The sequence below is a fragment of the Rhipicephalus microplus genome, chromosome X, assembly GCF_043290135.1.
Source record: "Rhipicephalus microplus isolate Deutch F79 chromosome X, USDA_Rmic, whole genome shotgun sequence".
NCBI classification, from domain to species: domain Eukaryota; kingdom Metazoa; phylum Arthropoda; class Arachnida; order Ixodida; family Ixodidae; genus Rhipicephalus; species Rhipicephalus microplus.
In genome coordinates this window covers 422,345,862-422,373,056 of record NC_134710.1, presented here as the reverse complement: position 1 = coordinate 422,373,056, position 27,195 = coordinate 422,345,862, and the positions used below count along the sequence as shown (strand labels likewise).

Genomic DNA, 27,195 nt, shown 5'->3' with positions numbered 1-27,195 from the left:
CAAGAAGTGGGATTTAAGTGTAAAGCTAATTTATCTTATTTTACGGTACTTAAAAAAATTTCTAGTGAAATATGTCGTGCTCATTGTAGACTGCTGCCTCTGCAATAGATACATGGGGCAATGGCTCAGCTTTATCGCTTTTTATTTAGTGCTCAGCTTTGTTGCTTTTATATGATTTCTACCACAAGTATTAGTGTTGAAAATATAGGTAGGTCATCTTAGTGTTTATTATTTGTTTCATGCTATTTCAAGCGATTATTCTATGTGCAATATATTTGATAAGTATTGATATTTATTAGAAGCTCAGATGACGCTTTAAACTCCAGGAGTCATTTAGAATATTTTGCTATCTGTTCCCAAAACATCAATAGTTGTTCCAAACTAGCGTTAATTTTCTGTTCCAAAAACACTTATAGCTGTTCCAAAGCACAATTTTTTCTGCTCTAGAATATGCTCCAAAATTTAAAATGCCCCTTTCATCACTGACAAGGGAAAACTCAGGCCCTATTATTTGGGAGCGCATGCCCTGGCTTTTCTCTTACCAAATGATGACGATTTGAATAAGTGCATATCAAGTACCAGTGTTTATACAGCGCCTAGAATACGTTATTATGTGCTTGTTGAATCCATTTGTTCGCCTCGGTGGAACAGTGGCTACAGTGCTCAGCTGCTGACCCAAAGGTCGCGGGTTCCATCCTGGCCACGGTGCTCGCGTTTCGATGGCAGCGAAATGGTCGAGGCCCATATACTGTGCGATGTCAGTGCATGTGACATAACACCAGATAGTCTAAATTTTCTAACACCTTTCACTACGATGTCCGATAATTATATCCTAGTTTTGGATGATGTAAAAAATGTCAATGCTCTTTTTGTATTTTCGCGACATTGGCAGTAATAGAAGTGCAGCTCCAATTGCTGTGGTTTTGTCAGTAATTTCTTCGAGCCAGCTCCAAAATGCAGCTGGGAAACTGAAAACGGTGAACTTCAATTGCGGGACCATCCTGTGAGCCTAAACAAAAACAAAAGAATCGTAATGATTACTAAGTGCTGCTTTGACGACTTTGATGTTTCACTGATTCCATTTAGCACTTGATCAGCTTTGCGCTCATTTATTTCGCAAGAACTGGTGTTTTGTGTGTACAGCTCATTCAGTTTATTTTAGTTGTGAAATTTTCAAGGCTGGCTGTTTTGGAGAAATATGAAAATAACATCCAGTACTCTTTATGCAATGCTGCTTCAACAATAGTTTTATGTTGCAATGACTGCTTTTGTAGTTTGGTGCTCATCTTACCTAGCGTTCAGTGACAATACATCAGTTTAATTGTTTGTGCTATTTCAAGTGAATAATGTGCATAATGTTTGATAAGTATTCATATTTATAAGAAGTTTAGGTGATACTTCAAACTCCAGGAGTCGTTTGAAATATTTTGCCATCTGCCTCAAAAAAATAAACAGTTGCTCCAAAATAGCATTTTATTTTGCTCTAAGAACACTTATGGCTGCTCCAAAGCACTATTTTTTCTGCTTCGGAATCTGCTTTGAAAAATCAAATTGTCGTTTCTATCACTGCGTTGGTTCGATGAATTTTTCTGAAACTTCGTATGCTATGTCTGTGGCACCCACAGATAACTTTATTTTTCTCGATTTATAGTTAGGTAGGACCAGGTAGACGCCTTTGAAATAGAATTTTTAAGCTGGTCTTTCCAACTGCATTTTTTTTTTCGCACGTTTTCTTGCTTATCAAGCATCCTCCCGCGGTAGGAGTGGTGTTTTCGGTATTGTGAAATGTGCTTTACTAATACCAGGGGTTGGACAGCTGTGCATACTGCGCATTTTTGATACATTTCCGTTTTCTTGCTACAAGCTGCTTCAAAAGCATAAAAATCACAAATTGTGCCAAACTGTTCCAAAACAGCCTTGAAAGCTAGACTTTTGATGCCAACTTCAGCTTCAGTAAAGAAAAAAAGGCAGAGTTGACCAATAAGACACGCCTAATCATGTTTTTTTTAATTTGCACTTTTCTGGTGACCAAGGCTCGCATGCATGGTGCCACTATAAGCTCCTCTAAACTGCTGTAAATATGCGTTACCTTGTAAAAAATGTGCTGCGATGTATCGAGCGTGCTACTTCTACTAGTTAGGCTGTGTGTTCTGGCGCCTCTGTCGCTTAGCGAAAACCACAGTTGAATGGCGAGCGTAGCGGAGTTCACTCTCAGGTTCTTGTTGTGCGTAGTGTGTTTCCCTGGTCGTTGCAGTTGTGAGAGTTTGCCGTGAGTGAGTAACTGTCAACGTCGAGTCATTTCCCTGCATGTGATGGATGTCCTTGGTTCTCAAAATTGGTTCCGTGAGGAACTGAGCGCGTGCAATCCATTCCTGGTTTATGCCCATTAGCTACTAATTTACCACAATTTTTGAACTACTTTTCGAGTGTGATGAGTTCTTTTTTCTTTTTTAAAATGTTTCCAGGAAACCTCGTTTTCAAGAAAACCTTTTTTTTTTTTAATGTAATTTTACATGTTTGTTATGCGAGCTAGATAGTTCATGTGGTATGTACCGTATTTACTTGATTCTACCGCACCCTCGATTGTAACGCGCACTCTGTTTTCACGACGAAAAAAATAAGTAAGACATCGATTGCAATGTGCACCCATTTTTCTCGTTGGCCCGCACGATCACACTATTCGGGAAAACGACTCCTTTCGGAAGCGTCTTCCGTTTAAATATGAGGTACGGGGAAAGCTTGTGCCTATCTGACGTGCAACGGAGCATTGCCGTCACTCTTGTTTTACCGTGGCCCGATGTTAGCATGCGAACTTGCTTCGCCCCCTTCTTTTCGACGGTTGTGGTGCCAAGCATGTCGAAGTAAAGAGGCGTCTGATCGGCATTCCCGATTTGCCCAAGCAGGTAGCCGTGTTTTTGCCGCAAGTTTAGGACGAACCTCTGAAAACTGTGAAGCTTTTCTTCGTACTCCTCCGGCAAGTTTTGGCGCATGCCCGTACGCTTTCACATCATCTGGCTCCGCGTTAGCCCTTTTTCTAAAGCTAACTGCATAGCCCGCACTTAAAGCAGTTCTGTCGTCACCGGCCGCTGTGCCGCTCGCTGCTCAAGCACATACCCGGCAAGCAGCTCTTCAATTTGCGGAAACCAACCCTGCTGTGGTCCACTGAAGCCTTTGCATGAATCTTTGAAAATCTTCTGCTTTTGTTTCCGCCAGTCCCACACGCACGTTTCGGGAACTCCGAACGGTCGCGATGCGGCCCGATTTCCGTCTGTTTCGGCACATACGATGACTTTTCCTTTAAAAGCGGCACCGTGGTGCACTCGGCGAGTTTCTGGGGTAGGCCCTTCCAAGCCGTCGATGCTAATGAACTACAAGATGACGAACTCCTCAGCACACGTACGAAGTGCCGCACATGGGAAACACATAGGCAGAAATGGCTGACGCGCCATGCCAAAGCACGTAGGGGGCGGCCATTTTGGAAATGCCGATGGCAATAGAATGACCGTATTCATTTTTTTTCGCACTCAATTTTAACGCGCATGCGATTTATGAACTCGCTTAACCGGAAAAAAGGTGCGCGTTAGATTCGAGTAATTACGGTAAAAAGGTAGTGCAATTCATACCGGGCTATAATCTGTCTAAAAACTTCCTTCAAAATCTGTTTGTTTTATGTATATTATGTCAATTAATATATGCACTAGTGCCCCTATGTTGCTAAAAATTTGTATTTTCTGCCCCCAAAACTGCTTCCAATTTATTCTCGGCTGTCTCACCCCTGCTAATACACCAAAAATCGTTTTGCCCTTTAGTGTCCCATTAACTACTTCAGCTACCACAAGGGCTAAATCGTGACTTTTGTAGATAAGTCGGTCAAAATATGCGCTAGTGCCTCTACATCATCTAAAATTTGTATTTTCAAGCTCCTAGGATGGCATATTAAATGCTGCGAACTGCTCCAAAACAAGGTTCTCCTGCTCCAAAATTCAAATGTTTCTGCCCCAAAAACTGCTTCCAATTTAGTCACAGCCGTCTCACCCCTGCTAATACACCAAAAATTGTTTTGCTCTTTAGTGTCCCATTAACTACTTCAGCTACCACAAGGGCTAAATCATGACTTTTGTTGTACGTCGTTTAGACAGAGATGTACTGGTAGGCTTGAACATGGGTGCATCTACGTTAAACACTGCTATAGCTGCCAAACACTGAAAGAGGTTTCACAAACTCTCGTAAATTGATGCACAATAAACAATTGACTATACTCCTGTGAAGGCGTGATTCACTCGCCAATTCTTATGAAGGAGGGATGTACCTCGTTTTTCTTTTCATTTTTCTACGATTGTCATTGTCAATGTAACACCATGCCACTGTTTCTTAAAGGCACTGTCTACCGCCCTCTTTTTTTTTTTTTTTGCTTTGTGTCACATTAAAAAGTGTACACCATCTGAAGTGTCTAACCTCACAGCAGTTTATTTGGAAAGTGGGTAGAAATTCTTTAATCAGAATTTTTTTATCTGCGTTCAGTCTCCTTCCATTGGTAGGATGAGTGTCCACAGCACTGTTCGGTAAAAGAGACAATTAATCAGAATTTTTTTATCTGCGTTCAGTCTCCTTCCATTGGTAGGATGAGTGTCCACAGCACTGTTCGGTAAAAGAGACAATTGTATTGCTTAGGAAAGTCGAAAACCGAAACTGCATATGCTTTTTGTAGGCTTCAAGTTTTGTTTAATAATAAAACAAACACCTTAGTGGGCATTTGAAGCATGCAGACATTTATTTTTGTTCTCATGAGCTACGGCCCACGCGGTGCTATTGTTTCTCCGCCATTTGCAGGCAGGCATGCAGGCAAGTGAGCACACCGTCGACAGCACCATTGTGAACCTTTTTGAATGCATCAGAAAAAATGACAAAATTGCTCTCTGGTAGAATTTAAAGCTGCCTCAAGTGCGTTGAATGCAATTTCAAGTTATACATGTTTTTTTTTTAGGCAAAATGAATCTATGAGCAGCGATTTCGTGGCCTGCCAATAGATTGATCCAAATATCTGTTGGGTGACACTAGTGGTCATTCTTTGTTGACTCTCAACATCAGATTAAAATTGTAACACCTTTTTTCTCATGAATAAAGCATGCTCGTTGCTGACGTAGTGATGAACGATCTTCTCATTTTCACCTCAATCGGAAAATTTTTTTCTGAGTGGTTGACAGTCCCTCTAAAACATTACATTTTGATGCATTTTTATTCAGAACTCTTATAAACTGGATGCAAGTTAAGTTCGATAAAGTACAGTATAAACTGGAGTTGCGCTTCACACCTTTACGCACTTTCTAGCCTGCATGCAGTGATCAAGCTACATTGTCTAAACTGTTGTTAGGGTATGCTGAATGCCGTTAACCTTTCTATTGAGTTGGCATTTGTGAGAAGCTTCAGTTTTATGTGCATCATTTAGGCACTTTAATTTGATTTTAAACAACCAGCCAACAGGCTCAGGTTTTTTTTCACACCCTCCAAACAAGCTCTGTAATTCGTGTAGTAAACTGCAGCAATCATGTTTTCTTAATATTACAGGGCTGTGCAGGGCCTCCATTTTGAAAAGCAATTCACGCGCTCCTTTCGTATGCTTGACCAGTGCTCCTTGCACATGCAGTGACAACGACTCGGGGATCGGCGGCGTGACGCAGCACGCAGCTTGTCAGTCGTTCTAAACCAGGTCTCAACAAACAGTAGTGAAGTCAACAACAGTTCCTGTTCTCACCCACAGCTACGACAGAGCTATTCAATCATACGAGTTGCAAAACTCCCCATTAGACTCCATGTATCGAAATCTGGACACTTCACTGACCCAGTTTTTGGGAGTGAGCAGATTGTCGGGCCGCCTGTCGATCAGCACACCCACTATCAAGTGCATTATTTTTGTGTTGCTGCTCCCTGATGGCATGACAGACTGCTCCCGAAAAAATTTAACTCTAGAAAAATCTGGCCACGTTCTTGTCCGGGTTTTGGAACGCAGTTTTGTTGCATATTGTTGTTTGCTGCAAATCGAGCAACTGGACTGCGAAGAAGTATTGGCACCCGGTAAGCAGTAAACAACCAGGCATTGCAGCAAGTGTAAGTGGGTTGCGACTGGCAGAGTTCGCCGATGTCGTCAAGTCACATTGCCGAAGTGGGCGAGGTCACGACGACGAGCTACGTCTACCCCTCCCTCTGAAAGAGAAGGGTGGCGAGGCCGCGTGAAAATTTATAACTAGCTGAACGCGATGTTCTAGCCGCTGTAACTTCTTCAATACAGCACATATTCACAGTTCTTGTGGCAGCATGTTCACGAAGTGAAAGTGCACATATTTTTTTAACAATTTTCATACCTTGAGGTTGTTTACTCTCCCTTTAAGTTAGTGTAATAGGTATTTTTTTTACAGAAGTCTGCGTATTTCTAGTAGTAAAAAGCTTCAATATTGGCTCAGCATCAAGCTCTTAGAATGAGAAAAGGGAGAGAGAACTGGTGCATAGGCTGAGAAGAAAACGGAGATGGCATCCACATTCTAGGGAATGCATAAGAAACTGCCAGGTTTAACAGCTTTCTCAGTTTCTCCTACTATAGACCTTCTTTTTAGATTGAGGTAACATCAAGTTGTCTCTTAACTATTCCATGTCAGTACAAAGGTATCTGTGGCCATTTGTTCGGTGCTTCTTGGTAGGTGTTGCACCTATTGAAATGTCAGGGGCAATATACTTAGTGAGATCTGTCTTTAAAGGTCCGTAGGCCAGTCAGCTCTATCGTTGTTTCAAGTGAAAAAGCTTCTATCTGTAGGTCCTGTGTGTTTGACTTCTTCCTGTTTTACAGTGTGCAACGTCTTCTACACAGTCCACGACTGCCTTTCGATTATGGGAGGACAAGGGAAGCGGAGGAGCTGAGCTGGAAGGAGGCTGCTTCGAAATGGGACTACTACTGCTACAAAGGGGGAAAAGAGGGAGGAGCCTAGAAGCGATGGGAGAGCAGGACAGGTCTGGAGGAAGAATCGGACATATACACACAATACACAAGGGTCTCTCGTGTAGCAAAAACAGTGGCGTCGACCAGACGAGGGGGGGGAGGGTGGATGACTGTCCACCAGCCCCCTTTATTTTCTGTAGTCTCTTCCTTAACTCTCCCCGCCATCGTAACAGGCCCCGGTACCACTGCTGCTGCCACTGCTTAACTCTGTTCTTGCCCTCAGTCCCTCACGCAGCTCTCTCCTCTTTTTTTATACCTCCGTGTTCTCTTTGTTCATTTCTTTTCCTTCTTTGTGTCTGTGTGTGTGTGTGTCCCACAGTGTACTAGGGGTGGAGAAATAAATGTGTGGTTTTTCTTTCCCATGCACATGCCACCCTGCTGCTACATAACCTCTGTTCCACAGGCACCATCTCCAAGCAGTGGAACACAACCTGGCTGTTAAATTTTAAAGTCTGAACACTGGGTTACGTCAAGATTTGAAGAAAAACAGCAACTGAAAGTCGCCTCTTTGTGTAACATGTTCAGCTTGCGCTCTGTTTCTTTTTTTTTTTTCTTCACTACCAGGTCTAGTCAGACTTTAGGATGCCACTTTTTCAGCATTCCCACCAATCAGTTGGCTTCGCGTAAAGGACCTGGCTGAGAGAAGGGATGCAAGGCAGAAACTTTGTACGTTGCTTGGAAGGCTGCCGCTTGCTTGTGTGGTCAGAATTTCCCGTTTTGCTCATTGCTACTCTTTCAATGCCTTCAATTTTTTTTTTTTCACCTGTGATTGAATTAGTTGTTATACATCAACTCTGGGGAAGAAGAGTGCAAACATTGCAGTGCAGCGTCTCATGTTACCTGTGCTTCTCGTCCTTGTGCATCAACTTCGTTAAAACATTCCTCACTTTTTATTGGGAGGCTGGGCACAAGCTGCACTTTTTATCTGCTTATGAGCTGCTGGCGCTGCATGTTGTGTAGCAGTTACAGTCTCTTCTTTAAGTTCTTTCTTTTTCTAGTGTGTTTGAAGTTCCTGCCACTGCGCAACTTCTTTTCAATGTAGCTAATGACATCAACAGCCTTAGGGCCTTCAGCTGCTTTTTTGTAAGGCCTATCGTAGTAGCTGGTGTTATGGTTGTAAAATTGAAAACAAATGAACCACACAGCTATTACAGTGGCGGGTGCTTGGATAGGTATGTTTTCATGAAGGGATGACACTGAGTGTTTTCTTGTTTGTGGTACGATCTGCCTTTCCAGCATTGTGCGATAATTCTGAGCAGGATGCTTTTTATGGGTGTTAAACGGTAATGTGAGAGCGGCGGGTTATGTTCGCTGGTTACTTTTGAGATTGCTCTACTAGGCTTTACTTTCTCTTTCCCGGACTGTCTCTTGGCTAACTGCGGTCAAACTATTTTTCTCTATGGCGCTTGCGTGCTGCTTTTGCATGTTGCGTGTATGTGCGAGTGATTCATTTAATTGTACATTGAAAACAAAACGGGGCAAGAAAGAAAAAAAACAAAGGCTTCTGACTTTGTTGTACATTGTTGGTTGCAGAATCCTGTTCTTGGCCACTGTTGGGCGGTTATTCAGGATGTGATAGTCTACGCGTCTTCTTTTTTTTTTCTTCCCCTTCCAAGTATGTATTAAGGAGCCAGTCTGTGTTGCGGATTAAGAAATGTGCTACAGATTAGCCAGATACCTAAGCAGAGCAACCGTACGAGATTTTGTAGCTACTGCTGGCTAGCCCAGCACTGGTGTATAGTTTGTGCTTGTAACACAACCAAGTACCACCAGCTGAATGGTGGAGAAGCAATGTGTGCTCATTTTGTCATGCTGTACGTGTGTGCACAGCTGCTTGTGTTGCTGCTGCTGTGTTTGATTACTTCAGGCCTGGGAACAGCAGAGAAGTGATGCTGCATGTGTAACTTGCGTAGCACTCCTGCAACCCCAATATTGTTGCATTGTACGTAGGCTGTTTACAAGTTTTTATTTTCCTCCCTGAAAAGATGATTGCCAGCAGTGAAAAACAGAAAAGGCTGTACTTCAATTTTAAGAGGCTTGGATCTTTTTTGTTTATCTTTTTTTCTTCTCAAATGTAATTATATCTTCCACCTACATAGCTGAACACTGGTTGGCACACATTGCTAATAAAAGGAGGAATAAAAAAAAAGCTTGTGCTTGTGTGTATATTTGCAGATTTGTCTGTTCAAGGAATGTGCATGACACAGAGGTTCAAGTGTTTCAGCTGTGCACACAGTGCAGCAGCAAATCCTGTGATTAGCTACAGCCAATTGAATCGGAGATCGATGGGAAGCACTCCTCCATTTTTTTCTGAATGCCTTCCACACACTGCAAAGCCAGGGGGGGAAGCTTGAACCCCTTCATGTCCATTATTATTGCAGTTCATATGTGTATGTGCAGGGTATGTCTGTAAGGTAACGAGACTGGGCCTTGAAAACTTATTGATCTGATTTGTGTGTATTACATGAACTACTGAAAATAGTTTCTGTAGGTGTTAATACATCTTTACCAACATCCTTTGCATGCCACAAAGGCTGCCTGAAAGTTTGCTGCAGTGAGCTCTTCTATCGACTTGACAGCGAGTTGAATGGCCGGCACACCGTCAAAACTGTGACCTTTCTGGCTTCCCTTGAGCTTTGTGAAGGGGAAGACTCCTATCGGGACTTGCATCAGGGCTGCCTGATGTGGTAACGGCAGCTCGAGAGAAGCCTGGAAGATGATCATCAGCTTTTGTCCACCTGTGCAAATATCCTGCAATTTCGTATCCCTGGGCGTTGCTGCGCATAACTGATCTTTGGCGAAAATCGTGCGATCAGCATTCTTGCCAAGCTCTCGCGTAAACCGCACACTGCCTTGTCACCCGAACAGCATAACGCAATCGGGGAATCTTTGCGGGAATCATGGTATTGTGATACTGCCAGTGGACAAGGGAGATTCCACTGTTATTATGAATGCCACTGACTACATCAGCAAGATGTCCGACATCGTCCAGGATAGTAGCACCTATGCACTCTTCAAACGCGACCCCACACTCGAAGTGCAATGGGAACTGCAGAGGCTTCTGGCTGAAGTTTGCGATACATGCATCCTCAACACAAGGCCCGTTATTTTTCGCTTCTTTGCCACAACGGTAGAGTGTACTAGAAGTGTTGAGTGGTGTGACTGCGCCTCGCCGGCTGATGCCTTCTGCGTTGCCCGTAGCGGCGGCGCTGCTGTCGAATAGTATTGTAAGAGCCGCGCGCAGGGACTGCTATGCACTCCGGCTTCTCCGGTGCGCTTTTTTGATGCAGGTAAGTAGGTAGGTGAGCAACTTTATCTGCAGTAGAATACGTGTGGCAGGGGAAGTGGAAGCAGGACCATGACGGGCCCTCGGGCCGCTCTAGGTGGCCGAACACTGCTGTGCTTCGGCGACCCTTCTGGCCCAGCTCATTGTCCGGAGCTGTAACCCCGGTTGTGAGCTGTGCAGAGCAGCCTCCAATTGATCCTGGTGTTCCGACTCCGGGGTCTTGGGTTTGTTGTTGTTGTTGTTCTCCTATCGTTAGTGGCGCATACCCACTGTGGGGGATTGGCCAAGAATCGAGTGGCTTTAAAATTTACTGTTCAGATTTAGAATGATGGAGGTATAACAGAAAGATTACCGATAGCCTATAGGCAAGTGTGGTGCTTAATGTAATGCATAGAAATATTTACATAAACAAATTTATTCTTAGAATAGAGCAATAGTCTGATTTTATACGTATATAATTAGGTGAACATGTTAAGATAATGAAAGTGGTTAATTAGTCAACCTATTAGTTTCATCAATATAGTCCCGGACGGCCGCGCATACTGTGTCATTACAGAAACCAGAAATGGAAGCTCCAAAAGACAAAATGACAGGAAGAGATAAGTCCATACCAATGCCACGCAAAGGTATTTCTAATAGGGTTTTTCGTAATGTGTTAAACCGCCTGCAGGTCAAAAAGAAATGGTCTATTGTTTCCAGTTCATCACAGAATGCACACAGTGGCGAAGGTGCCTGAGCAGACCTGTGTTTATAGAAATTTAGATTTGGTACCCGGCAGCGCAGCCTTGTGATAGCTACTTCTTGTTTTCGAGTGCGGCAAAAGTCTCTTCGCCAGGGATATAATAAATGGCGATATTCTGTAGAGTTTGTTAGTGCTGAACCTTTAAAGACTTGCATAAGCGTACGTCTGCGGAATCGAGCAGCAGTCACATAAGCGGATGATGGACAGAGCGGTAGAATTGGTTCGCTGATTGACGACTTAGCTAAGGAATCTGCTATTTCATTAAGAAACAAACCTTTATGTCCAGGCACCCAAACTAATCGCACTTTTCTTAAATGCGCAGGTACTAATGCACGGAACGCCTTTGTTACGTGATTATCAGCACCAACAGAAAGTGCCGCACAAAGAGAAAGGGAATCTGTTATTATGACAGCTGATGTAATTGCTGTATCTAACTTGCGTAAGGCGAGCACTACTGCCAGAAACTCAGCCACAAAAACGGGTATGAAATCGGGTAGTCGAAGGGAATAAATCCAATTTAAAATAGGGCTGAAAATACCAACCCCTGACTTTTCGTCGTATTGCGATGCGTCTGTAGCAATAATAACGTTCGTTGTAATACGGCGCAGGTGATCTTGGAGTAAACCATCCAAAATATTATGGGGAAGTAATTTGGCATTATTAGGAAAAATGTCGTCGAATTGAATTTCTACCGGGGCTGAATTATAACGACTCGGCATGATGTCGCATATACGTACGTTTAGAGGCTCCAGTAAATTTTGCACAAATATAATTTGTGGCGTGTGAAATCGCGGCCATCTGGCAGCAAAAAATGATTCCGGGGTGGAAATAAAGGCTGTTTCTGAATGTCGTAATGGTGATTCATAAATTCTTAAGAATGTCTGAACAGTCAGAAGGCGAATTCGACAAGAAAGCGGAGGGACCCTCGATTCGAGATATAACACATTGTTGGCGACTGTTTTGGGAAGGCCAAGGCATAAGCGTAAAGCTTCTCTTTCCAGAAGAATTAGAGGCCGCAACTTGTAAGCTGGAACTCCAGAGAAAAGCACACAACCAAATTCCAAAATGGGACGAACATACATGCGATATATCATTAATAATGTGTCTCTTCTCATACCTATGCGGTAGTTACTTAGCCTACGTAATATGCCAATGGCCCGCACACCTTTTCCGGCGATATATTCGATATGAGATCGCCAGTTGAGCGATGTGTGATAAATTACTCCAAGGTATTTAACAGATTCCACCTGTGGTATATCCTCATGATGGTAAGACAGAGAGATGTTCACAGGGTATTGCAGCGGGAAAACAAGGAGGGCACATTTACTTGGATTAAGTAAAAAGCTGTTGCCATCGAGCCAGCTCTCCAATATATTAAGGTAAGTCTGCAGCCGTTCATATAAGGTCTGAATGTTATCTGCCATTGCAAAAAATGCGATATCGTCTGCATAAACATAAGTTGTTATATCCTGTTCACGTGGGATGGTGCTCATTAGTAAATTAAATAGCACCGGGGAAAGCACCGAGCCTTGCGGTACTCCCCTCGTTTGGGTATGAGTAGATGATGAAAACCCATCTTTAAAACAATAAAATTTCCTGTCTGCGAGAAAATTGTGAACCCACGCTACTATGTATGATGGAAAATCAAGGTATTCTAATCGATCTATCAAAATACAGTGCTCCACGGTATCATATGCTTTAGCGATGTCTAAGGTAACTAAAGCAGCATATTTTTTATGTAGCCGAGCTAATTGAAGCCTACTTTCTAAGTCAACGTGGGCATCCCAAATTGAACAACCAGCCCTGAACCCAATTTGACAGGGACTTAGAATAGACCTCATGGTAATAAGTTCATTAATTCGTATATTGATGATTCTCTCAACCAATTTCACTAAGTTTGATGTCAGTGCGATCGGCCTTATGTTATCCAACGTGTATGCATCATTTTCATTTTTTAGCAACAATACAATTTTGGCAAGTTTCCATTCTGGAGGTATCCATGCATTCCCCAAAGAGTAATTCACTAGTTCTAGCAAAAGATTAGGCGATTCCTGGAGTAAACATTTCAACATAGAGTTCGTAATCCCATCTGGTCCGGGAGCCGTCCTCGGTAAGCATAATACTGTCTGATTCAATTCAGCTAAAGAGACTTCTGGAAATTCATGCAAGTTTACCAGAACGGACTGAATAGCCAAAAAATTCGCAGTGAAGCGGCGTTCTAAACCTTGCGCTATGTCTTCTAGAGAAGTGTTCATTTCTACCGGCGTCAAGACACATGACTGCAACGTTAAAGGTGCTGGTAGTACTTTTCTTGTCCGAAGATAAGCGAACAAAGCACGCTTATTCTTTGATTTAGAAAGATAATCAAAATGTCTACTCTCGTATTCTTCTTTCGCGCGGTTCACTGTACGCTTAAATACGCCAGCAAGGAATTGATAGTCTTTCCAGTTTGTTGGGCTCTGATTAAGAAGAAGTTTTTTCCAAGCGGCTTTTCGTCTTCTATAATCGCGCTTACACTCATCGTTCCACCAACGAGAGGAGGATCGTTTATTGGATGGAATAGAAAATTCAGAATTTTTTCTAGATCCCTCCAGCATTGAACCTATCGTAGATGCAATCTCCTTAGTACTGGCATTTCCAAGCTTGAAAATGGCAGAACGGAGGCAGGCTTGAAATTTGCTTTGGTTGATGTATGTGCGTTTTGGCTGATCTAAAGTTATTGTTGGACAAGTAATGTCAAAAACTACAGGAAGATGGTCACTGTTAGTTGCCGAATCCAGAACAGCCCATGACAAAATCTTGATTGCATTGGAGCAAAACGTTAAATCCAATACTGAGCTAGTTTGTCCTCGGACAAATGTTACATGACCTTTATTCAGACAGGAGAGGTTGTGATCAATAGTCCATTCCCACAGTCGCCTACCACAAGAATCTGTCCTTATACCCCAAGACAAATGGTGTGAATTAAAGTCTCCTGTGAGTACAATTTCCTTTCTACATGCTACCAAAACGCTGTCAAGATAACGCGTGCTTTGCACACCGGAGGGGAAGTAGCAATTTACGATTGAAAAAGGGTGGTATCCGGGGAGACACAAGTCTAATGCTAATAATTCGCAATCGAAGTCTAACATTCTGAAAGAAACTTTCGCTTTATGGCATAATTTACTTGATACAAGGATCATTAAACCACCACCACGTGATGGGCGATCTAATCGAAAAGAACGAAAACCTGCAAGATGGAAATTTTTATCTGGTGTAAGCCAAGTTTCTTGGAGAATTATAATATCAAGATTAAAATTATTGCAAAAGTAATGTAAGTCGGTTGAGGCTGAGAATATAGAACGGCAGTTCCACTGCACTACCCTCAACTGACCTATGGTGTTGAGCGCACCGCAGAGGCGCTTGTCGCACCCTTGTTAGCATCTTCACGCGAAATAGCTGATTCATTCCGTTTAGATTTGGACTTGAGATCGGTGAAGATAGGGGATCTGGTACGTTTATTAGTTCTTATATCGAGTTCCATATCTGTATCAGTACTTGTACTCGGCCGAGGCGAATGTCGGTCCAAGTGCACCTGTGTTCCTGGCTGCTTAGCCTTGCCTGCAGATGCAGAAAGTTCGTCCATCACTACATTGCGTAGCTGTGTGGCGTCACTAGTAATGTGTAATACTGCAGGTTCTGTACCAGTCTGTACTGTTTGTCCAATCTGGCTTGAAAGAATTTGCACTAAACAGTCGGAAAGGTTAGATATTAGTTTATCCATTGCCTTACTCACTGCCTTTTCCACAGCAGTTTCAATAGCCTGCGATAGGGTTGAGTCCATACTGGAAGTGCAGCGCGCTGTTATACCAGAGTATCCAAAAGCCCTGTCTCTAACTATGTCAATGGCTTCCCTTCGTGAACAGCGGCGGCGGTCAATAACTTCCAGGATTTGAACCTCCCGGGAACGAGCGGAACAGTCAGAGTTGTCGGCGCAGTGACTGCCCCCACAGAGACAACACTTTTCCACTGTTGCAGTACAATTGCTTGAAGGATGACTCTCTCCACAGGTGCGACAACGAACGTTAGATTTACATCCTCCCGCACTGTGGCCGAATCTCCAGCAGTTCTTGCACTGAATCGGACGAGAAGCGAGGGGTTCTACTCGGAAGATCGGTGGCCATAATTTTATTTCTGATGGGCATTTTGTGCCCACAAATGTCGCGATAACAGATTCGGTTGGTACCCTCTGGTTGTCGACTAGGCGATTACACCGGTAAATTGAAATTACGCCTGCTCCAGAGAGCCTGTCTAGGGTCTCAGCTGGACTCAGCTTGGAGTCGACTCCCCGTACAAGGCCTTTGGTACATGCAAGGTGAGGCGGAATGAAAGCACTCACCGGGGTAGCAGCAAAGGAGGTGCATTTGAGAAGATCCTGCACGCAGGTCTGATCAGGCGACCTACACACGATACCTCCTCGCCCAAATGGGCGCACATCTGTGATGGTCTGGAAATGATTTGAAGTTGTCTTGAGTTCCTTTTGAACCACCTGAGGGTTTGAAAGTCTGATGAAGCCTCCATTTGTAGGTACCAGTGCTACGGGAATGCTGTCGATACCACTGCGGAAAAAGGAGTCTAGTGGTAATTCATTAGACGGCAAGGACGCTGACCAGGCGGATCGCGCCTGGCCAGGAGAAGTAGTCGACATGAGCACTAGAGATATGGTTAGACTCAGAACAAACTAGAGTCGGACTCTAAGACAGAAATTTAAAACCACTCAATCCTCAGCCAAGAACACCCCAGTAGGTTGAGCGCGGCACCAGCTACTGCAGGAACGGTCGTGGTTCCAGATGCGGGCGTTGAATCCTGGTAGCCAGGAAGCTTTCTGACACAATTCAGCTAAAGAGACTTCTGGAAATTCATGCAAGTTTACCAGAACGGACTGAATAGCCAAAAAATTCGCAGTGAAGCGGCGTTCTAAACCTTGCGCTATGTCTTCTAGAGAAGTGTTCATTTCTACCGGCGTCAAGACACATGACTGCAACGTTAAAGGTGCTGGTAGTACTTTTCTTGTCCGAAGATAAGCGAACAAAGCACGCTTATTCTTTGATTTAGAAAGATAATCAAAATGTCTACTCTCGTATTCTTCTTTCGCGCGGTTCACTGTACGCTTAAATACGCCAGCAAGGAATTGATAGTCTTTCCAGTTTGTTGGGCTCTGATTAAGAAGAAGTTTTTTCCAAGCGGCTTTTCGTCTTCTATAATCGCGCTTACACTCATCGTTCCACCAACGAGAGGAGGATCGTTTATTGGATGGAATAGAAAATTCAGAATTTTTTCTAGATCCCTCCAGCATTGAACCTATCGTAGATGCAATCTCCTTAGTACTGGCATTTCCAAGCTTGAAAATGGCAGAACGGAGGCAGGCTTGAAATTTGCTTTGGTTGATGTATGTGCGTTTTGGCTGATCTAAAGTTATTGTTGGACAAGTAATGTCAAAAACTACAGGAAGATGGTCACTGTTAGTTGCCGAATCCAGAACAGCCCATGACAAAATCTTGATTGCATTGGAGCAAAACGTTAAATCCAATACTGAGCTAGTTTGTCCTCGGACAAATGTTACATGACCTTTATTCAGACAGGAGAGGTTGTGATCAATAGTCCATTCCCACAGTCGCCTACCACAAGAATCTGTCCTTATACCCCAAGACAAATGGTGTGAATTAAAGTCTCCTGTGAGTACAATTTCCTTTCTACATGCTACCAAAACGCTGTCAAGATAACGCGTGCTTTGCACACCGGAGGGGAAGTCTTGGGTTTGTTCAGACAATTTAAAAATACGTCATGGAAGTCTGCTCTGGTGCAGGGACATAAGTTGCAATGAGGAGAGGTTTCGCCATTCGTGAGAAGGGAGAGAAGAAAGAGTCGTCACAATGGCCGTCTGAAGTCTGCGCCACTAAACCTGGTCACTTCTGGAAAAAAGATTTATGCGGTGGGGGTACGTTAACCGGGAATTTCGGTAAAGTACCGTCACATCGTGATAGCTAAGGAGTCGATCCCTGGCACCTCGAAGCGAAGGCAGGTCGCTGTGAGCCCGGTTGGCGAGTGCTCGGGCTTGGGTGGGAGCGGCCGTGTTGCCTGGGTGTCCACAGTGCGCAGGGACCCAGAGGAAGGTGATGCGATCGTGTGGAGGAGATAATTCAAGAATTTTAGCAGCCGGTGAATGAATTTTGAAGAGTGACGAAGTTACAAATTGCAGTTCTGGAATTCGAAAAAATATACTCGGTGGCGAAGTAAACAATGGCTAAAGTAATTGCCGCTGCCTCCGCTTCTAGGGATTCTGTCAAGTTTGGAAGGGACGCACTAGCGACCAGTTTTTGAAATCCGTCTAGAACGGCTATGGCGAAAGCTGGATGTTCTCCATATTCGGCCGCATTTACATAGACTCCGGAAGAATTGGGAGGGAAGCGCTTGTGAAGGACTTTGGCTCTAGCTTCCCGTCGCCCTCTATGTTCTGGGTGAGTGTTTTTGGGAAGTCGCTGGATTAAAAGGTTGCTGCTAACAGCGACTGAAACGGCGTGCGTGGCCGTGGTGTGACCAGGAACGTTTATTCGAAGTCGGCGCAGGAGTACTTGACTTGTTTCTGTAAGCGATAGTCGTTGATACTGATTGTGAAGATGCACCTCTACAAGCTTTCCCAAAGTGTTGTGCACCCCAAGTTGAAGTAATTTATCCGTGGCTGTTGATTTAGGGAGATGGAGAGCAGTTTTATAGGCAGTGCGAATGAGTGTTAAGTTGCTCGGTTTCCGTGGGCGTAAAATAGAGATAGGGGATGGAATAGGTAATTGTGCATAGGCATAAGGCCTGAATGAGGCGCCGTGTGTCTGCTTCCCTCATGTGTCTGCTTGCCTCAACCGCGATGACGATTGGAAATGCACTTAATGAGGGAAGTTGCATTATGAACTGAAGTGCAGATTAACTTTATGGCATCGGCGTTGGAACCATTGTCGGAAATATTAAGGCCTAAATTTTTTTATTGACCCTGCGAATAGGGGTGTCATCAAGGATGACTTGTTTCTTGCTTTTTAAAATAAATTACTAGGAGTTCCGATATAGCCGCCGAGCAGGTGAGCCCAATACTGTTGGCGTGTTCAACAACAGTGTCAGCGGCAATCTGAAGCTTTGGTTCGATTTTGCCATGGTTTCCGGAATCGACCTAGATGGTGATGTCATCCGCGTACAAAAAGGGATTGATGGGAGGTTGGCAAGTTTCCGCGCTAGTGGGATATGAGAGTAACGTTAGAAAGTAACGTGACAAAAGTGATCCCTGGGGCGTTCCCTTGCCACCTAGCGTGAAGGGAACGGTTTTAAAAGTGCCTAATTGTAGGCGGACAAACCTGTTGCTGAGAAAGGCATACCTGTGTGACATACCTGTGCGTGCGAGAGCCTACGTTTAGTTCGCTAAGAGAGAGTGAAAAACAGTATCGAAAGCCTTTGTCAGGTCCAATGCGAGGATGGCTCTGGTGATGTGAGGAAGTAGGATTTAGCACATTCTCCTTAAGCGGCAGCATGACATTCTGAGTAGAGTCCCGCTCGGAAGCCGTACATGGTAGAGGGAAAGAGTTCGTCTTGTTCCATGTAGTGGTCAAGGCGATTGAGAATTACATTCTCCATCAGTTTTCCTTTGCATGAGGTAAGGGAGATTGGTCTCAAATGATTAAGGTCTAACGGCTTAATATTGTCACGGGGGTGACAGAATGAATGCAGTAAATATATTTACAAAATATACAGGGAGAGTCGGAGGCAGCTGCAGCCAAGATGGAAGAACAGCAGCAACAACAACACGAGCACGATCGCTTTCATCGTCTTCGTCGTCTATGATGCTCTTTCGTTGCCGATGTCGTGTAACATTTAGCCCCCCGCCGCTGGCAGCGCCGTCTCGGCGCCTAAAAGAGAGTAGGATCATATGCGGATATTACTACGTCAGTAGCGGGTGCGGACGACGATGACTGACTGTCCAACGGAGCAATCGCGTATGTGACATCGGTAAGCCGGCGTAAAACTTTGTAAGGCCCCGAGTAGCGAGACAGGAGCTTCGAAGAAAGGCCAACGTGGCGGCATGGTGTCCAGAGGAGGACTAATGAACCTGGAGAGTAGGAAACTATTCTGTGATGGCTATCGTAGCGGGGCTTCTGAGAGAGCTGCGAACCAAGAAGACGTTCCCGTGCGATTTGGCGGGCCACTTGAGCCCGAGCAGTGGCATCCCGGGCGTACTCGGTAACCGTTTGTGTAGTTGATGGGAGAAGAGTCTCGAAGGGTAACGCTGGATGGCGGCCGAACAAGAGATGGAAGGGGAGAAGCCAGCGGTGTCGTGACGTGACGAATTTTACACGAATGTCACATAAGGCAAAGTACTATCCCAATCAAGGTGATCTTTGGAAACGTACATGGAGAGCATTGTTGTCAATGTTCGATTTAGGCGCTCGGTAAGACCATTTGTTTGTGGGTGATAGGCCGTAGTGAGCTTGTGACGCGTCGAACACGAGCGAAGGATGTCACTTACTACTTTTGAAAGAAATGAGCGACCACGATCAGTCAGCAGCTGTCGAGGAGCGCCATGGTGAAGAATTACGTCATGAAGCAAGAAGTCCGCGACGTCAGTGGCACAGCTTGTCGGTAGCGCTCGTGTGATAGCGTATCTCGTGGCGTAATCAGTGGCTACGGCTATCCACTTGTTTCCAGTGAGAGAAGTAGGAAATGGTCCAACGAGATCAAGGCCGACGCTGTAGAAGGGAATGGTGGGTATGTCTATTGGTTGGAGCGGACCAGCTGGTGGCAAGGTGCAATGTTTGGAGCGCTGGCAGGACTCACATGCAGCAACGTATCGGCGCACAGAACGGTAAAGGCCTGGCCAGAAGAATTTACGCCGCACGCGATCGTACGTGCTCGTGACCCCGAGATGTCCCGCGGTTGGGGCGTCGTGAAGCTGTTCAAGTACAGCGGAACGGAGTGTCGCAGGAACTACGAGTAGTAGCTCCGGTCCCTCGGCGCTGGTGTTGCGTCGGTAAAGAATGCCATCGCGTAGAACGAAGAAGTGTAGCGATGGGTCTACGTGGGGCAAACGGAGACTCTGCATGATAGACCGCAAGTGGACATCGCTGAGCTGTTCCTTGCGTATGTCGGTGAAAGCCGACATGGCGAAGACACAAGGGTCAGAATCATGTGCTGAAAGGTCAGGTGGGTCCATGGAGTGACGTGATAGACAGTCGGCATCCTGGTGCATTTGGCCAGATTTGTATGCCACGTCGAAGCTGTATTCTTGTAGTTTCAAGGCCCAACGGCCAAGTCGTCCAGTTGGATCTTTAAGGGACGACAGCCAGCACAAGGCATGGTGATCTGTAGTTACCGAAAATGTGCGACCAAACAAGTATGGTCGAAATTTTCCGACTGCCCAGACTAGTGCGAGGCACTCACGCTCTGTAATGGAAAACTTGCTCTCCGAAGGAGAAAGGAGGCGACTGGCATAAGTAATGACGCGATCCTGTCCTCGTTGCCGCTGGGCGAGAACAGCACCAATTCCATGTCCGCTGGCATCGGTACGAACTTCAGTATAGGCTGACGGGTCGAAATGGGCCAAGATTGGTGGGGAAGTAAGTAATGTTGTAAGGGTGCTGAAGGCAGTTGCTTGGTCAGTACCCCAATAAAAAGGCATGTCTTTCTTCAGTAGCTCCGTAAGTGGTCGGGCAATGTCAGCAAAATTTTTCACGAAACGTCGAAAGTAAGAAAAAAGGCCGATAAAACTCCGTACATCTTTTGCGGAACGTGGTATGGGAAAATCTTTGACAACTCGAATTCTGTCAGGATCAGGTTGCACGCCTCGAGCAGTGACAAGGTGGCCCAGTAAAGTGATTTCCCGACGGCCAAAGCGACATTTGGAAGAGTTGAGCTGAAGTCCTGCTTTCCGGAAAACCTCAAGAACAGCCGTTAGGCGGCTAAGGTGGCTTTCGAAAGTAGGTGAAAATACGATGACGTCATCGAGATAGCACAGGTACGTGGTACATTTGTATCCACGCAGGAGAGAGTCCATCATTCTTTCAAATGTAGCTGGCGCATTACACAATCCGAATGGCATAACATTGAACTGGAAAAGTCCATCCGGTGTGATGAATGCGGTTTTCTCACGGTCTCGATTATTGACAGAAATCTGCCAGTATCCTGATCGCAAGTCGATAGATGAAAAGTAGGCAGACCCATGTAGGCAGTCGAGAGCATCGTCAATCCGCGGCAGTGGATACACGTCCTTACGTGTTACTTGGTTTAAGTGACGGTAGTCTACGCAGAAGCGCCAGCTGCCATCCTTCTTCTTGACTAGCACGACCGGCGATGCCTATGGACTGCAGGAAGGTTCGATGACGTCTTTTGTGAGCATTTCTTCAACTTCGGGCTGGATACCTTATCGCTCAGCATTAGACACGCGATAAAGACGTCGTCGGATGGGGCTGGCGTCTCCAGTGTCAATCCTATAAGTTACAAAGAATGTCTGACCCAAAGGGTGGTCATCAAAATCAAAGATGTTGCGGTAGGATTTCAGCAGGTGCCGGATGTCAGCTGTCTGTGCTGGAAGAAGGTCCGGAGCGATCATCTTGTCGATGATGGCATCCGCTGTGCTCTTCGAGGATGAGAACGGAACAGAGGACGAAGAAGAATCGGCAATGAACGCCGAAATGACAGCATCTATAGAAGATACTTTTGCCAAAGTCATACCATCTGGGATAACTTGAGCGCACCAGCTGAAGTTTTGGATCGGAAGAGCTGCTGTATTTCCCGTGACTGTCAAAAGTGTGTGAGGCACGGCAACATTTTTGGCCAGCAAAACGTCAGCATTAGGTGTCAACATGTAGTCACCATCGGGAACAGGAGGGACAGATCTCAGGTTCATGTAACGGCTTGAGGTGCTAGGCGAACGTGATCTGCAGAACACAGCTGGTGTTGGGTCGTCATGGTAACACGGTAAATCAAGTTGTTGCATGCCGGTTCCACAATCAATAAGGGCAGAGTGGGCGGATAAAAAGTCCATGCCGAGGATAAGTTCATGGGAACATTTCTCGAGCACGGCAAATAGCACTGTCGTCAAGCGATCAGCCACACTTGTACGCGCGGAGCACAATCAAGCACGGGAAACGTGCCGCCATCGGTTACCTGGATGAGTGGCACTGTGGGTGGCGTTAAAACTTTCCTAAGGCGGCAACGAAGTTCTGAATTCATCACTGATATGTGAGCCCCTGTGTCCAGAAGTGCAACAACAGGTGTGTCATCTACTTCAACGTCAATAAGGTTGCGTCGAGTCGGCAGCATGGTCAGAGGATTTGGCGGGCAAGTGGTCGATGCAGCATCACCTCCGGGAGCTGCATCATCTAGTTTTCCCGCGGCAGGTGGTCAGTCGGCGACGTTGGTCGGCGAAATTGGGGCGAGCGAGACGACGGGCGACGGGAGAGCGGTGAACGGGACTGGTGAGCATGCGGAGATGGAGAGCGACGACGATATGGCGGCATAGAAGGAACATCTTCACTGGTGGCCTGAGGTGACTCCCGATAAGTTTGAAAGCGTCCATGATCCCTCTCTGGCCGATGGGTGTACCCATATGATTCCTGATGCCAATACCACCGAGTGTTACAATGGCGGGCCACGTGTCCGATACGGTGGCAGTTGAAACAAATCGGGCGATCGTCAGCAGTCCTCCACTCGGCTGGATTGCGAGGGCGTGCCGGAAGGTTTTGGCTTTGGGCATACGAAACAGGAGGTCGACGACAGTTGATCGGCTGGGAGGGAGCTGTAGTGCACTCGGAGGCCAGTCCAGCATTGGAAAGCTCTTGTCGCGCAATGGCATGTACCAGTGGCACCATCGGAGGGCTAGAGTCACAGGCATGGGACCACGTGGACGCAGGAGACAGAGCTTCAAGTTCATGTCTGATGATCTTGGTCACGTGCTCTGCCGTTAACGGTGTCTGTAGTGCAGGCCTGTCTTCGCATGACCAGGTTGCTGCTGTGTTTGGTAGTCGAGTGAAATTGTGGGCGATACGTCGACTTTTTGCGACCTCAAAACGCTGGCACTCCTTGATGATGGCATCGACCGTGTTGCAGTCCTTGCACATGAGAAGGTTGAATGCATCATCTGCAATGCCTTTCAATATGTGAGCTACTTTTTCAGTTTCTTCCATACCGTTGTCTGCTTTTTGGCAAAGGGCAAGCACGTCCTGTATGTAAGTCACGTAGGATTCTGATGACGTTTGCGCACGAGATGCCAACTCCTTCTTGGCCGCTGCCTTTCTGCCCACAGACTTGCCGAAAAGGGCGCGCATCTTTTCTTTGCACGCATCCCAGCTTCCAATTTCATCTTCGTGGTTCTCGAACCACACTTTTGCTGTTCCTTTCAAGTAGAACAGGGATATTGGCTAACATAAGAGTTTCATCCCAGCGGTAATTCTTACTGGTACAAACGTACAACGGCAGCCATTCTTCCATGTCGACATCATCCGTGCCACAGAACGTGCCAGGATCTTTTAGCTGCGGAAGGACAACAGTTGTTGTTGTAGTTGCCTCGGCGGGAGCCGGTCCCTGGTTTGCCATGGTGGAAAAATCCAAGCGTCGGTCACTGCGGAGCTCCGTTATATCGTGTTATACCCCGCACCACCACTACATGTCATGGGGGTGAGAATGAATGCAATAAATATATTTACAAAATATACAGGGAGAGTTAGAGGCAGCTGCAGCCAAGATGGAAGAACAGCAGCAACAACAACACGAGCACGATCGCTTTCATCGTCTTCGTCTTCTATGATGCTCTTTCGTTGCCGATGTCATGCAACAATATGTTTGGGTATGAAAGTCACCTTAGCTGATTTCCATTCCTGGGGCAGCGTGCCCTGCTCCCATTGTTGATTCATGTAATTACTGAGGGCGGCCACTGACTCGGAGTCTAAATTTAGGAGTGTTTTGTTCGTAATTCCATTTAGTCCAGGAGCGGATGTGGTGCGAAGTTTGCTTAGTGCAGCCCAAACTTCCGCCTCTGCAATCAGTGCATCCAAGTCTGGATTCGGAGCTCAATTGTCGATAGGTAACGATTCTCGCCTTGAGCCAGGAAAATACGTGATTTTAAGAGCAGTTTCAATGCTTTGTCCTTGTTTATCTACTTCAAACAAGACTTTGGTAATTCGCTTATTACTTTCACATCGCGAGGAGCATGGTTCTAACTTACGACGAAGCAGAGACCAGGAGTTTTTCATATGTAAGGTACCGTCAAGTTGGTTACATATCTGGTTCCATTGCTGCGGTGAAAGCTCGGCCGCGTGTTCAGTTACAAGCTGGAGCGTTTGTGCTAATTTCGTTTTAGTTTGCGATTATATTTTTGCTTGAGCCATCGTTTCTCTAAGCTCTGACAGGCCTCCCATAGGTGGAGTAGCCTGTTGTCTACTGGATCGCGGATATGTGCTGCTGGGGCTACTTGTTCGCTAAGAGCTACATCCTGTTTAAGCTGAGATGCCCAGTCTTTGTAGTTCTGAATTTCTTTTTTCGAGTTTCGGTCTCGGATTGCGCGAAGTTTGTCCCAGTCGACAATAGGTTTTAAATCAAACTGTGGACGAAAAATGGCATGGGACAGTGTAATTGTTAGGGTGCAATGATCACTGCCAAGTTTGACTCCACTGTGTGTCCAGTTAGCTTGTCGCACGTTCTTAATGAACGTAAGGTCTGGGGTGGTATCTCTGCTCACACTGTTGCCAATGCGTGTTGTTAGCATGCAATCAGTGACTAGGGTGCACTGCAGTTTCGCTGAATGTTTTGAAAAAGGCTGGTGCCCGTCCGAGTGTTTCTCTTGTAACCCTAATCTACGTGCGGGGCATTAAAATCGCCCGTTACAACTATGGGAGCGGAGCTTGCTATTTTGATGGCCCTATCGATTGCTTCAGAAAAAGCAGTGAAATCATTTCTAGGATGAGAATAAATATTTAAAATAAAATATGTGTCTTGTCCTGTACGACGCCGGAGAAGTTCCAGAAGAATGCAGTCACTGTAAAGATCGGAGAGATCGTGCGCTATGAACGAGATATTCCTGTGTATATATGTGGTAGCCCACGGGGAGCTAGGATGCGAATGTACAGTCTGATAGCCGGGAAGCTTGCATGCTTTTAATGACTCCTGTACGGAGCTGACATCAGGGGCGCGTGTAGACCGCTGTATATAAAGTGAGAGGTTGTCTCTCTTGTTTCTTAATCCACGGCAATTCCATTGCCACATGCAGAGTGAAAAGGGTGATGATGAGGCAAGAGTGCAGAACGGAGTTATGGCTGCGAAGGCGCTGGAGAGGGTCGAGATTGTGGGAGATATTCGAGCCGAGTGACTAACACGTCTACAACACTCTCTATCTTAGTGAAGCGTTCAGCGATTTGCGTAAAGCCTAGATCAACCTTTTGTTTGAGTTTCCGGTGTTCTTTCCGAATTTTTGACTGGTGCATTTAAATAATCTTCTTTTCTTTTCTTTCTTTTCTTTCTTTTCTTTCTTTTCTTTCTTGTGGGCTGTGGGGAGGAATCTATAATATCGGTCCCTGACTCGGTTGCCATATCAGGCTCTATGATAGAGGGGGAGATGGATAGGGGTGGAGAAGACGCAGGTGGGGCAGCTGCAAGTGTACTTAAACGTTCCAGCACCAGAGCCAACTGTTGCTTTGACTCTTGATTCTCGCACTAGACGTTCGATTGACTCCTGAATTTTAGAACTTCCCGTAGCGTCAGGAAGCTTACAACAGGTGCAGGAGGTTTGCTTTGCCCAGCTCACCTTTTAGGGTTTGGTGCCGAGGTCGCGGCTTTGTGATGCATTTCATCCAGGGCTTTTGCTCTTGCTGCTGCGGTTTCGTCCAGGACTCTTGCTTCTACTGCTACGATTTTCATCGTCGATGCTTGGAAAAAACTCCTTCTCGAGCTGGAACTCAGGCTGCTGTTGCTGGTGCTCCTGTTGCGGCCTCTGTCGTGGGCGAGAGGGACGGCTGAAGCCACGCTGGAAGCGCTGCTTCATGCCCTGTCGCCCGTCTTGTGAGCGTCTCCACAGATGACGCACTGTGGAGTGCAGGGGTACGTACCCCTCCGGGTGTTTCTGTCCGCAGCTTGAGCAAGTGAGGCGATTTGGCAAGGGACATACATCTCGTCGGTGGCCGACTTGTCGGCAATTTAGGCACGCTTCCACCTTCGGTCGAAAGTTGAAAACGGCGTAAAGGATGCCAAACATTTCCACTGGTGGAGGAAGCTCCTCAGCCATGAAATGAATGAGCACTGAGCGTGAGGTTCGCCCCATGTCCCTTGCTTGGACTATTGGTAGGAGGGGATTCGCCCGACGTAATTATTGCAGCAAGTCCTGAGGTGCTTCACTATTCCAAGCGTGGTAGATGATCCCTACCCGTGCCCCGTCCGGGGTACGCATGAAATGCCGGTTTTTTACCACGTAGCGTGAGTTCTCGTATTTTCGCATAGTTGGCAACGCGGTCGGCGCAAGAAGTGGACACAGTGAAAACATTCTTAGCCAGGTTGGTGCACACAAGATCCTCCTCGGCAACCACGGACTGCAGTCCGCTAATGGTGACTACAGCCGCTCGTAACTCTCCATCGTTGTACTGGGCCAGATTTACGCCCGCACTCGGACGAAAGACAGTTTCATCGGCTGGCAACCGCGGCAGTCGTTTTAGGCGAGGACGCGCCACAGCTGTGTCGAGCTGTGAGGGAACGCTGGGTGCTGATTCCGTTTTGCGTGCTGGAGTTTGGTCAGGTGACGCCACTTTACTTGATTGCGTTCCTTCAGTTTCTTTTGACTGGTGTCAAGGTGAGCGTTGTCGGGCATTCAGGACTACACTCCATTCTTCTGGGTTGAATTCTGTGGCAGGTAGATCCATGCCACTCACCTTGTATGCCATTGCGTTACCGAATCAACTTGTGCACGTGCGTCGAAGCGCGAGCCTGATGCCGGTGGTGTTAGGGCTAACGAAGCGGCGTTCCTCCGCTCAGCAAGAGTTGAAGTTTACAAAGTTCCCCAAGAACGAAGAGGTTTGAGGCACTCACCAGCAGCGTCGGCAACATGCTGAAGTTCAAGAGAGACCACTGTTGGCACAAACAAAGCAATCTTGGTTCAAGAAAAACTTCGTAGAATATGGAGTCCAT

General features: G+C 45.9%; 1 protein-coding gene across 3 annotated transcripts in view; it reads left to right on the top strand.

The window, feature by feature from the left end:
* Rab14 (RAS oncogene family member Rab14) overlaps positions 1-9,154 on the top strand; it is an 82,518-nt gene extending 73,364 nt beyond the window's left edge. For all 3 annotated transcript variants that reach the window (XM_037413222.2, XM_037413223.2, XM_075880343.1), the window contains exon 8: positions 6,839-9,154. The gene's annotated coding sequence lies outside the window, so the exon portion shown is untranslated. The remainder of the gene's footprint in view (positions 1-6,838) is intronic.
* The last annotated feature ends 18,041 nt before the right edge of the window (positions 9,155-27,195 follow it).